This window comes from Lissotriton vulgaris, chromosome 1_1 (genome assembly GCF_964263255.1).
Source record: "Lissotriton vulgaris chromosome 1_1, aLisVul1.2, whole genome shotgun sequence".
NCBI lineage: Eukaryota > Metazoa > Chordata > Amphibia > Caudata > Salamandridae > Lissotriton > Lissotriton vulgaris.
The window spans coordinates 844,326,845-844,340,926 of NC_141685.1; positions in this window are offsets into that span (position 1 = coordinate 844,326,845).

The following is a 14,082-nucleotide window of genomic DNA, read 5'->3' on the forward strand; positions in this document are numbered from 1 at the left end:
AGGGGAAACTTCTGGTGGCAGACTAATAGACTTAAAACGAGTCTGCCTTGGCTTAGGGGCTTCAGAATTATTAGTAGCATGGGGGGCTGGGGTGTTCGTGGGTTTCCCTTTAGGGTCCGAGACTTGGGAAGTGATAGATTTTAATCCAGCAGCTGGTTGCTGAGCGGATAAAGAGCTGCTCACTGCTTTTGGTGGTGGTTGGGCAAGATTTTTCACAGAGTGGGGATGATGTGTTGCTGATTGTTCTTTGGATGGCGGAGGGTTTTTCGCTTTGTCGGCTGTAGACTTGGTGACCTTAGTTAGTGGTTGGGGATTGAGTGGTGATTCTCTGTACCCTTGTTGCTGAATAGTCCCAGACTCATTAATCTTATTGAGCCATTTAGTATTAATGAGAGATGTTAATCTATCCAGTTTAGAGATCAAGGGTTTTATTTGGGCCACTATTGTAGTTTCAAGGTCGTGCTTGAGGTCCGTGACCATATTTTCGACCCAGCATGGAATGCCAGGCGTTGTGTGTGGAATAGGTGTCACAAGATTATGGTTGCTAGCTTTAGTTTTGGTCTTCTCTTTAGATTTGGACTTAGGCTCTTTAGTTTTGGGCTTAGCTACTACTTTTGAAGGAATAGAAGTATCCTTTCCCCTGGAGTCACTGGGCACATAAGCGGTCGACTTGGCGGTTAACCCATCCAGGCCCGGCTCCGTCTCCACGGGTGTCTGACAGGCTTCTAGGTCTGGGGTCGCCTCCAGATCCACAAAGGACGGGTCCGACTCTGAACAGGTAACCGACAAGTCGACGGCACTCGGTACTGTAACAGTGCCCATAGTAGTCAAGGGCAAGGGCAGGGAGCAATTGTTCGAAGCTTGCTGGAAAGGTGAATGCGCATTTACAAGGGAGCCCAAGGAAGAGCGCTTGGCTTCCATGAGGTCAAGAGAGACTCTTTTCTCTAGGAGTACAATGCTCTTGTCAATTGTCTCTGTTACCCGTGAGATAAAGAGATCAATGGGGCCAGTCACTTGAGCTACCTCTGCAGCTTTTTTGGTGCAGCTTCTTGTTTTATGCCGCATAGTTGTCGCTAGCGATGAACAGGCTATACCAAGTGTCGGGTGGCTATGGCCTCAAGGAAGGCTGAGCAGCAACGGCCTACCTGGTTGATGATCTCAGGGCAATAAGACAGGGATTCAGGGCCTGGGCCGTCCTCTGCCGTCCTTGAACGGCCTTAAACGGCCCGCTCTTTGCCCGGTCTTCGCCCCGGTGGCCGCCCCGCGCACGTCCCGCGTGCGCGTTAGATCTGCACAAAGTTTATAGGAGGAGCAAGTGAGGTGGAAGGGGCGGGAAGAGGACCAGCTGCGGCCGATCAGCGCCGCGCTGCACGCTGGTCCTCGCAGTCCCGCCTCGAGGAGAAGGGTTGATGTTCACTCTCTGGAGTCGCGTTGGTGCTCCTGTGCACTCCGCAGTGGCCTTGGGCAGGTTGGTCAAACAAAGAGTCTAGCCTTCGAGCGGCGCCCGCGAAGCGGGGGCCGCGAGGCGTGGGGGTTTTTTACAGGCGCTGGAAACAGGGATGAAAGGCTGAGCAACAGGCAGGCAGCGCTCACGACGTCCCAAAGGCAGAACCCACACTCCTGACACACCGCTCGATCTTTATCGGTGGAAGGGGCGGGAAGAGGACCAGCTGCGGCCGATCAGCGCCGCGCTGCACGCTGGTCCTCGCAGTCCAGCCTCGAGGAGAAGGGTTGATGTTCACTCTCTGGAGTCGCGTTGGTGCTCCTGTGCACTCCGCAGTGGCCTTGGGCAGGTTGGTCAAACAAAGAGTCTAGCCTTCGAGCGGCGTCGGCGAAGCGGGGGCCGCGAGGCGTGGAGGTTTTTTACAGGCGCTGGAAACAGGGATGAAAGGCTGAGCAACAGGCAGGCAGCGCTCACGACGTCCCAAAGGCAGAACCCACACTCCTGACACACCGCTCGATCTTTATCGGTGGAAGGGGCGGGAAGAGGACCAGCTGCGGCCGATCAGCGCCGCGCTGCACGCTGGTCCTCGCAGTCCCGCCTCGAGGAGAAGGGTTGATGTTCACTCTCTGGAGTCGCGTTGGTGCTCCTGTGCACTCCGCAGTGGCCTTGGGCAGGTTGGTCAAACAAAGAGTCTAGCCTTCGAGCGGCGCCCGCGAAGCGGGGGCCGCGAGGCGTGGAGGTTTTTTACAGGCGCTGGAACCAGGGATGAAAGGCTGAGCAACAGGCAGGCAGCGCTCACGACGTCCCAAAGGCAGAACCCACACTCCTGACACACCGCTCGATCTTTATCGGTGGAAGGGGCGGGAAGAGGACCAGCTGCGGCCGATCAGCGCCACGCTGCACGCTGGTCCTCGCAGTCCCGCCTCGAGGAGAAGGGTTGATGTTCACTCTCTGGAGTCGCGTTGGTGCTCCTGTGCACTCCGCAGTGGCCTTGGGCAGGTTGGTCAAACAAAGAGTCTAGCCTTCGAGCGGCGCCCGCGAAGCGGGGGCCGCGAGGCGTGGAGGTTTTTTACAGGCGCTGGAAACAGGGATAAAAGGCTGAGCAACAGGCAGGCAGCGCTCAGACGTCCCAAAGGCAGAACCCCTTTGAGAGATAGTAGCAGAGGCAAGAACAGACATGCTGAAGGCAAAGCAATAGTATGCATTGTGCTTTGGATACCATAGCAAATGAATTGCAGGTGTTTTCAGGTTCATGACTGTGTTCTTTTCCTTCAATCCTTTCTTTTAATGATGGATTGCATTCAGCAGCCATGTTTCTATTCTCCTCGGCGCATGGCCTTCGCCACTGCACACGAGAGGCTCTACCGTGACCCAGAGAATAATGTAACTCCACTGGAGAGCCAATATACATGTATGAATTCTGTGGCTGTACTATTTTACCACATAACTAAGGATTTATCTAATCAGCTGGGCCTGGTTGCTCAGTGGACTAATGTGTCCACTGCAGGGGCCTGTGTTTGACCTCATGGTTACAAGTTCAAACTCTGGCAGATCCACTCAGCCTTTCATCCATCTGAGGACAATAAAATGAGTACCGTTGAGTTGAGTAACAATAAGCATCCATTATTCAGAGGAAAGATACTTATGTGTGAATGCACCCTTTACAAATACCCATGTTATGTTATTTTCAAGATAATTTGCTTCATAACTGTCATCATTTGAAGATTTAATGGCTCAAGTTAATGGAAGTAGTACTGCCAGGGACTGTGCCACATTGCGTGCATTTTTTGTTGCATAATTTGGTAAACCTTGCTACATAATTAGATATTTCATGCTCCACATTCCGCATATTGCTGACAATTGTAAAACTGCTGTAAATTCATTTGTGGGCTGTCATTATGATGATGAAATCCAAATATCCATCACACGGAACCTTGAACATAGTTTTCATACTTCACAGGGTCCTGTGAAATGTGAGGTTTGTATACCACTGCATTTTGTTGAATAAAAGCACCCAAATGTTAGAACATTTTTCATCCCTGTTTGCAATGCATCAACGAAGATACCATTTTGTGTGTATAGTCATGGTTGTTGTTTAAGGGTCCCTTGTGACCCCTGGCACTGCCTTTGCGTCCCCTGGTTCCTGAGATGGTGCCAGGAATACAGAGGCAGCCCATCTTTATGACAGTCGGTTGGGGCTCCTCTCTCTTTGGGTTCTGCAATTTTTTTTATTATACTAATAGTGAATAATATTGCAATATTCACCATTAGGGGTATACAAAAATGAAGTATAAATAGCTGGAATATTACCTTTCCCCGACAAATGAGGTAAGTAACAAAAATGCTTTAAAATCCATGTTCTTTGTGTGCTGGTGGGTGAGTGTGTTTATGCGAGAGAAAGAGTGTGTGTGTGTAAAAAGAGTGTGTGTGTGTTTGAGTGTGTAAAAAGAGTGTGTGTGTGTAAAAAGAGTATGTGTGTGTAAAAAGAGTGTGTGTGTGTTTGAGTGTGTGTGTGTAAAAAGAGAGTGTATGTGTTCTTGATTGTCTAAAGAGAGTGTGTGTGGGTGTGTGCACATGCGCGGGTGTGTGTGTGTTAGTCTGTGTGTGTGAGTTAAAGGGAAGGTCTTGCCCCCAGAAACGAGACTCAATCCATCCGCGGCTTTTTAAAAAAAGATGTGAAATCCATTCTCCTGTCCAAATTCACATGAACTTTCTATTCACTCTTATAGATATGTGCTAGTCCCTAATAGTTACCAGTAATATGTTTGCATAATTTATGTCATTTTTTTATATGTATATGTCATTCACCTGTATTTACCCTGTGAAGCGCTGTGATACCCGCAAGGGTCTTGTTCACACCATACAAAACCTTCAAAATAAATAAAATTAAAATAAACATCATGTGAATTGACATGCATTTGTACAGGCTCCCCTTCAACTTTTTCATTGATCCCAACTTCTTCATACAGGTATGGGTGTTAGCCACCAGAGCAAGACAATGAGAAAGAAGGCATGGGGAAATAAGCTAGAACATGAAGAACAGTAGTAATAGCATCTTTCCTGTACATTATTGCCATCTCCCCCACCCCCGCGTCACTAATTATGAGAATCAGCAGAGCCTTGAATTTCTTTGGTTTGTACGGAGCATTTCCATCTGTATTTTTCTGCATTTCAAAGAGACTGACATGATTTTCATTCATGTGCCTGCGAGTCTTTTTGTGTATCTCAGTTTGTTGTCACCATATGATTTTCTGCCAGTATTATTTCTTCCAAAGTGTCGCACTCCTTGAAGTTTTTGATCACATCCGCAATTAAATATTTATGTCCCTTATCTGACAACACATCCTTCTCAACATGAAGAAGCTTTGGCTAATTCTAGACAGGAAATTACAGGAATATTTGCATAATGTCTGTGCGAAGAACCTTAGTGCGGGATTTAATTTACATATTACAAACTCTCGATTCAGCATGTTCTGACTTGTCTTATAAGCCACACTGTTGCGTAGGTAAAATATGTATGGAATTATTTTTCTTCTTTTTGCAAGTAGCTGATACTGTCCAGGTGCATTCATGCCATATTTCAGCTCCTTATCCCTACACTCGGATTCTCCTTTCTTCTAATTTCAAACAACCATGGCCCTTTTATATATAGGGCGCACTTTCCTTGTTTGCGCGCTAGCGCACCTTAAAAAAGGGAAAGTGCGCCCTATTACATGGAATGTGTTGCCCCCAGGGCAGCCAAGAACTCACCCTGCGCCCAGGGCAGCACATTCATGTAAAAAACAGAGAGGCTGCTTTGAAGCTGCTCCGTGTTTTCACAGTGCAGGCGGCAACCCGCCTGCACTTTTGAAGGGGATTAGAGATCCCCTTGCAGTGGGTGCTCTGAGTGACTGCACCTGCCTGTAAGGGGATGTCTGGGGAGTCCACAAGACCCCCTTTTCCCTCTCCAGAGGGCTGTTCTCCTAAGCGCACTGACAGTGCCTCACCTTTTAGGTGGCACACTGTCAATGCCCCTCCTGAGTGCTTCCTGTCCTCTGCGCCAGCGTCTGTGATACGGCACGGGCGCAGAGGCAAAGGGATTCCCTCATTTGCATGGGGCACGCCCCCATTCAAATGAGGAAATGCCTCTGAAGATAGCACTGCCGCTCTATGTGCACCAGTGCTATCTGTATTACAGGAGGGGCTGCACAAGTGTCCGCTGCCCCTTCTATAATACCAAAGTGCCGTGGGGTTGCACAAAGCGGGCGCAAATGCCGGTTGCGCCCCAGGGCACTTATTGTAATACGGCCCCTGGTAGCACCACCAAAAATTTTGTAGCAGCTCCTGGTGGGAGTGCTACCGGGCGGTGACGTGGGGCGGGGGAGGGGCAGGGTGGGGGAAGTAAATACCGGAATACGGATGAATGCAGGTAAGTTGACAATTAAATCAACAAAACACCCGCTGCAAAAGCTATTCTTGTTTAAGGTTAGAATCTGCCAATGTTTGTTAATGATCTTTTTGACGCCATTGGAGGAGTTGTGATAAATGTGAATGCAAATGATGGGTTTAGCCTCCTTCTGGCACTTGTTTCAAGCAATGACTTTCTTGGTATATTGCGGGCCAGTTTCTTTACTTTAGCGATCCCCCTGATCTGATTGAGGTATTTTTATTCATTTATTGTCTTCCTGGTAGTAATAATATCAAAGGAACTCCCTGGAATATGGCTTTTAGAGGGCAGGGTGGACCTAATGATGATGCATAACACTATTAGAGTGTGTGAGAGGCATTTAAAAAAAGCAATTGACCTTCTAGGTAGGTGCCCCCCCCCCCGCTGCAGCTCCACCTGCGCTTGTGACCACATCTTGGTCTGTTTTCTGCCCATTTGTGGGCGCTGCTCTTTCCCTCGCCCCCGTGCCCACTGCTCATTTCTCACTGCTGCTGCCCCTGTGGCTCCGCCCCGGTGCCCATTTGCATTCCCCTGCTTCTCGCCTCCCAGCTGCTCCTCCCTCCCAGATCCACTTCAAAAGGCGGCAGCTGCGCGGTGAGGAGAGCGACCCTTGACTTTCCAGGTAGGTCCCCCCCGCTGCAGCTCCAGCTGCTCTTGTGCCCGCATTTTGTCCTGTTTTCTGCCCATTCCTGGGCACTGCTCTTTCCCTCCCCCCGTGCCCACTGCTCATTTCCCACCACTGCTGCCTCTGCGGCCCCACCCCCCCACGCCCATTCGCAGTCCCATGCCTCCCGCCTCACAGCTGCTCCTCCCTCCCAGCTCCCCTTCAAATGGCGACAGCTGCGCGGGTGCGCCGCTGGCATGCCAAAGGCGCGCTTATGGCAAGCCCATCTGCGCCTGTCCACGCCTGTACCGCGCCCAGCGCCAGAACCCCTGGACCCCGCGAACACCACAACACCAGACTCCACTACCACGCCAGCAGCCTCCACGCACTCAATGCTGGCCGAAATCACACCTGCTTTCAGGCCACCCCGAAACGGACCCACAGACCCTTCTCCTGCCACACCTGCAGCTTTACCTGCGACAGAACCACCAAACCTCCAAGGACTGGACCCAACCACCTCCGCTGCATACTCCTCAACAGCCGCTCCGCTCGCAAACACGCCATCGAGATCTGGGATCTGCTCGACACCTCTTCCCCAGATATGGCCTTCCTGACGAGACCTGGTGGAACGACTCCTCGGCGCCCAATATCGCCATAGCCATCCCGGATGGCTACAAGATCACCCGCAGGGATCGCGCCAACAGAACCGGAGGAGGAATAGCCATCGTCCACAAGTCCACCCTCAAGATCACCACCCACGCAGACGACAACACAACACCCTCCACACCGCCGAACACCTGCACTTCCGGATCCACACCGACCCTAACACCACCCTCAGAGGAACTCTCATCTACAGACCCCCGGACCCCAGGCTCCGTTCAGCGACGCCATCGCCAACCTTGCCAGCACCCACGCACTCGCCTCCACAGAGTACATCCTCCTCGGGGGCCTGAACTTCCACCTCGAGAACAACAACAACTCCAACTCCGCCACCCTGATTCACAACCTCGCCAACCTCAGCCTCAAACATCTCGTCACCACACCCACCCACGCCGCCGGCCACACGATGGACCCCGTCTTCTCCATAGGCACCCATGTCACCTTCGACCACACCACCAAACTCCACTGGGCTGACCACCACTGCATTCATTTCACCTTCAAGAAACCAACTACGCACCACCGCACCCAACAGCTGCCTCGCCGTTGCTGGAGCAAAATCACGAAGACCGACTGATCACCACCCTCGCCCAGAACCCATCCACCGACCCCACTATCCCAGATGCCACAGCCCGCAACCTCAGGCAGTGGATCGACGATTGTGCCAACACCCTCGCCCACTCAAGAAACCTTCCAACAGCCACGCCAGCAAGAGAGCCACTGGGTTCACCGACGAGCTACAGACCTCCAAACGCACATGCCGGAAACTGAAGAAAATATGGCTCCACGAATGCACCCCCGGACAACCACGCAGCCCACAAGGACGCCACCCTCAGACATCACCACCTCATAAGGTTAGCCAAGAGATTCTCCTTCAAAGACTGCTTGGACAACAATGCACACGACAGCAAAGAGCTCTTCAGCATCGTAAGGGAACTCTCCAACCCCAGCACCAACGACATCCCACCCTCACAAGAGCTGTGCGACTCACTAGCCATCTTCTTCCACCTCTCCCTCACCAAGGACCCGCACATCGCCATAACCAACTTCCACGGAGGAATGATGGGCGTCGCTGACAGGATGAGGGGCAACCGTCTGAAGCTGAACTCGCACAAGATGGAGGTACTCATCCTCGGACCCACCCCCTCAGCCTGGGACGACTCCTGGTGGCCGGCCACACTGGGAACAGCCCCAACACCCATTGACCATGCACGCAACCTAGGATTTATCCTCGACTCCTCCTTCTCCATGGCTAAGCAGGTCAACGCCGTCTCCTCCTCCTGCTACCACACCCTCCGCATGCTCTGCAGGATCTACAAGTGGATGCCGATCGAAACAAGAAGAACGGTGACACAGGCCCTCGTCAGCAGCAGATTTGACTACAGCAACGCACTCTACGCAGGAATCCCAACCAAACAACTACAATGCATCCAAAACGCCTCCACCTGACTGATCGTCAACGTCCCCCGCCACATCCACATCAACCCCCACCTGAGAGACCTACACTGGCTCCCCGTCGACAAGAGGATCACCTATAAGCTCCTCACCCACGCACACAAAGCACTCCACAACACCCGACCAGCCTACCTTAACAGCAGACTCAGCTTCTACACCCCCATCTGCCAGCTCTGCTCCGCCAGCCTCGCCTTCGCCGCTGTCCCCGCATTCAACTAACGACCTCTGGCAGCAGATCCTTCTCCTACCTCGCCGCCAAGACCTGGAACACCCTCCCTACCCACATACAGCAGACCCAAGACCTACTCGCCTTCAGAAGACTCCTCAAGGCCTGGCTCTTCGAGCAGTAGCAGCACCCCCTCCCCTTAGCGTCTTGAGACCCTCACGGGTAAGTAGCGCGCTCTACAAGTACTCTGATTGATTGATTGATTGGGCTCCCCTTGTTTCATTGAACTCTGACTGTGTTTCCACATGGGATAGGAACGTCTCTTGTAGGACAAGGGAAGCTTTATTGGTTGTTGCATTACCTATTTAGGGAGAGTGTATTACTCTGGATTTTATTTTTCTATAAGGTGTCACCCTCCTGATAGGTGGTGCCCCATTTGGACCCCTTTCCTATTATTTTGTAAGAGAAACAATATTGGCTCCTATTGGACTGGCAGAGGGAACCCATGTGGTTTCCTTACTTCCCTCCCCCGTGTGCTCTCCTAGTGGAGCCATTAGCTACCAGGTTGAGAATGGAGGGTTGACAGTGAAACATTCACGGGCAGGTAACTATATATGGATGACAATTTGTTGTATATTAAGGATGCGGGGGGAATTTCATGCTGATCACTGGTTCCCTAATTAACTTAGGGAAAGAATTTTCCTGGGAGTCAATTGGACAAAAACCTGTGTATTCCCAAAAAGTCAGGGATTGGACAAAGATATGGTAGGCCTAAGATGGACTTGGACTGAAGCTGATCACCTTCCGATATCTGGGGGTGAGCATATATCACTCTGACCAAGACGTACTGGAGGGAAACCAAAGCAGCCCTGATACCGCAGTTTAACTTCTGGAAACCACTACCTCTAATGGTGATGTGGAGAAGTGTGTTGGCCAAGATGATTATTTTCCTCTGACTCCATTACTATTTTGCTGACCAGCCATTATTTGCGTACAGTGAAAACCTTCAGAAAAATTGGATGAACAGGTTGGGAAACCTAGTATAGTATTATTTGTCAGATGAAGAGTGCACTAAAAAGTTTCAAGTCTCTGAGCTATAAGCGGTTAAGGACACTGGATTTTGAGCTATAACATCTGGCTCAGATTCAATGGGTGGTCCACTGGCTGGGTCTAGTCACTGTAAATGGATATATAACATATTACTGCCTAAATCACAAATACAGGGAACTCCTCCTCCCCCAACTGATACAGGTTGCCCTAGAACAGCAGTTCTTAACCTGTGGTCGGGAAACCCTCAATGAAAACCTACCCGGGTGTCAGCGACAGCTTAGAAAATAAAATAGTATTAACAGATTGATAAAGTGTTTAGCAATACAGAAGCAAAATGCAAAGTTGAACATTTATAAATGTTATGGAAATGTGAAGGAAGTTGAAATTGGAGGCTATAAATGAAGTTGATTTTTGGGACCAGTGCAAGTACATCAAATAGAATAAAGTATGAATGATGGGAGGTCTCAAATTAATTCTGCAAAAGCTCCAGCCTTCCCATTAAAATTAAAATGATTTTTTTCCTTTCATTTGTGAATGAATACAAATCTTTCATCATTAATGTATTTATTTGATGCATGATGGTTTCCAAAATTTTGTTTAATGTTTTGTCGTTTCCATCATTGAAATTGCAATGGCTGGGTCCCTGAATCCCAATAATGACTCTGCGGAGGTCCCTAGATTCCAATAATGATTTAAGTAATGCTTAAGTGGGTCTCTACAAAAGGCAAAAGGTTATGAACCTCTGCCCTAGAGCGTTACCATTGAGCCCTGTGTAAGACAAATCAAGGCAAGCCATGTTTCACAATATTCTAACTAAATGTACTCCCAGAGTGACTGGGGTTTCATTTACAAAGATAACAGCACTGTTAGAAAAAAGAAACAGGGCTCAAAATAGACCTGTTTAGGGTCAGCACTTTAACTACATTCAAGATGATTTTGGAATAGTTTGTTCTTCTGAAATATAGGACCTTAACAGCAGTGGTGCACACATTATGAGGAATCATGGACATTATGCCACCTACACACAAGTTGGTACATTCATAACATACCTATATTTATCTATGGAATTGGGAGAAATGTCATGGTTGTATAGTGCATTTACCAGGTGGGCTTAAAGACACATGGAAACAGTCTTAGATAGAAAGCTTCGTTGAAAAGAATGGGACAGAATGCTACTATACTCCAATTCAGTGCCTCCGAAAATGCCATATTTAAATATATTCAATTTAACTTCCTTCACAGAACTTATATTAGCCCTGCCCCCCTCAAGATTGGCAACATTCATAGGACAGAGCCCTCAAACTGCCTCCGATATGCATACAATCATGCAGGATTCATATACATGGTATGGGTAGGCCTGGGGAAAGCGAAGTTCTAGGAAGAAGTTATAGAGACTTTGACAGCAGTGGCAAGTTGCAGAAATCTGGTCACAATGGAAAAGTGCATCCTAGGCTTTTTTCCATAACCCCGCTGACTATATGGCCCACCTCAGTTGCAAAGTGGGCCATGTAGGAGAGCCAGGCATGCCAATGAGAAGATGTAGGAGGCCTCAGGAAATGTCCAATTATACATACATGGAAATACCTTCAAAACTCATTCATGCAGATTTCATAAAATAAAGACAAGACCCCTGGAAAAGCCAGGACCTCTTAATTGAAGAGTAAGAGAAAAAGATGACCCCTCAGTTAATACCCACCAATCAGAGAGGCTGTTAATATTGTACGGGACTGACTATGGAGAATGCAAAAATACTATGGTGCAATCGGTGGTATGCGTCTAATTTCTTCCCCTCAACAGACAAACTGGAACAATATCACTGAAGAGTTAAAAGCACACCTGGGCTCAAACTTACCTAGTTAGTTGGACTAGAGTTGAGTAAGGTCACACTTGGTTTCACAAAAGTCCAAATAGATTTACAGTAATATAGGACGGGCGAGAATAAACATTGTTAAGCACTCTGGAAGAGTCAGGAGGGACGTAGACAAGCTTGATATGACCAGCTGAGTATCAACTGCTGACATCAAATGTTACACATAGAAACATTGAATAAGTAACTTGATAAACCAACTTTAGTATACCAGACATTAAGTGTGCGGAAGATAGGGAAAATAACGTGTTAAACATCATGGAAACTACAAATAAAGTTGTTTAAAAAGTAAACAGATTAGAACATGTAACATTTGCATCCTATTTTAGGAACAGTAAATAGAGGACTGCCCAGCATATTGCTGGAGATCTGAGTAATAGACATTTGGAGATCAAAAGGTGAGTCTTACTTTACAGCCGAAATATGGACATTAATAAAGGACATTTTTTTCTTGTATAGGGATCGCTATCTAAGGATCTTAGTGAACTCATTTTTCTTATTTAAATACTTGATTTTAGTTGACGACCATAAAAGCAGCATCAAATAAGATCACATTGTCTTAGTAAACAAGTAACACTTTGAGATGCAATTTTGGAGGCAAAGTTATATAAAATTAGTACTTTACTAAAAGTGGATGTTTTCTTGGGAGGTTATATTTGGTAGTTCACTGGGCAGAAGCGTGCAGCAGTAGCTAAGGTGTCATAACTACTGTCCACTTATATGCACAATGTTTAAGTTTTGGTCTTTGCATGAGTATCCTAATACGAATAGGCCAGACTGATTCTAAGAATTTGGCTATTGAGAAAATCACACAAGACCCTGTGTCTGACCTGCTAATATGCAAAGCTTGTTTATGGAGCCTTATTCCAAGGTATCTGCACAAGGGAACATCCCAGCATCTTCACAGTCTAGCGCATGGGTACTCACAAACTTTCTCTCGGGGGCCACATTTACAGTTTGGTTTGTGTCCGGGGGCCGCATCGGTGGGGGGGCAGGGTCAGTGGGGGAGGGGGAGGGGCTAGAGCAACAACATAAAACTGACCATGAGGTTGATCATAGGTCCCTGCAGCGGACGCCTTTGTCCACTGAGCCGTCCCGGCATACACACATCTCTCTCGGTCTCCCTCCTTCTCTCTAGCTCTCTCTCCCTCTCTCCTGTCTTCCGCTGTCTCACTCCGACTGTCTCACTCACTTTCTCTCATTCCCTCTCTCTCACTCCCTCTCTCTCACTCCCTCCCTCACTCTCACTCCCTCTCCGTCCCCCTCCCTTTCCCTCCCTCTCACTCACTCTCTGTCTCACCCCCTTTCACTCCCTTTCCCTCCCCCTCCATTTCCCTTCCTTTCCCTCCCTTTCCCTCCCTCTCCGTCTCCTTCCCTTTCCCTCCCTCTCACTCCCTCCCTTTCCCTCCCTCTCTGTCTCGATCTCACTCCCTCTCCCTCCCTGTCCATCTCACTCCCTCTCTGTCTCACTCACTCCCTCTCCCTCCCTCTCCCACTCCCACTCACTCATTCACTCTCACTCTCTCCCTCTCTCTCACTCGCTCACTCCCTCCTTCTCACTCACTCCCTCTCATTCACTCCCTCCCTCTCCCTCTCACTCCCTCTCACTCACTCCCTCCCTCTCACTCCCTCCCTCTCACTCACTCACTCACTCCCACTCACTCCCTCCCTCTCACTCCCTCCCTCCCACTCACTCCCTCCCTCTCACTCACTCACTCCCTCTCACTCACTCCCTCCCTCCCACTCACTCACTCACTCACTCACTCCCACTCACTCCCTCCCTCCCACTCCCTCCCTCTCACTCACTCCATCCCTCTCACTCACTCCATCCCTCTCACTCACTCCATCCCTCTCACTCCCTCCCTCTCACTCACTCACTCTCACTCATTTACTCATTCTCTCTCACTCACTCCCTCTCACTCACCCCCTCTCACTCACTCCCTCCCTCTCACTCTCACTCCCACTCACTCCCACTCACTCACTCCCTCTCACTCACTCCCTCTCACTCACTCCCTCTCACTCATTCTCACTCACTCTCACTCTCTCAGTCACTCTCTCACTCCCTCCCTCTCCCTCCCTCCCTCCCTCTCTCTCTCTCTCTCCCTCTCACTCCCTCTCACTCCCTCCCTCCCTCTCACTCACTCCATCCCTCTCACTCACTCCATCCCTCTCACTCCCTCCCTCTCACTCACTCCCTCCCACTCATTTACTCATTCTCTCTCACTCACTCCCTCTCACTCACTCCCTCTCACTCTCACTCACTCCCTCTCACTCACTCCCACTCACTCACTCCCTCTCACTCACTCACTCACTCTCACTCACTCACTCCCTCTCACTCATTCTCACTCACTCTCACTCTCTCAGTCACTCTCTCACTCCCTCCCTCTCCCCCCTCTCTCTCTCTCCTTCCCTC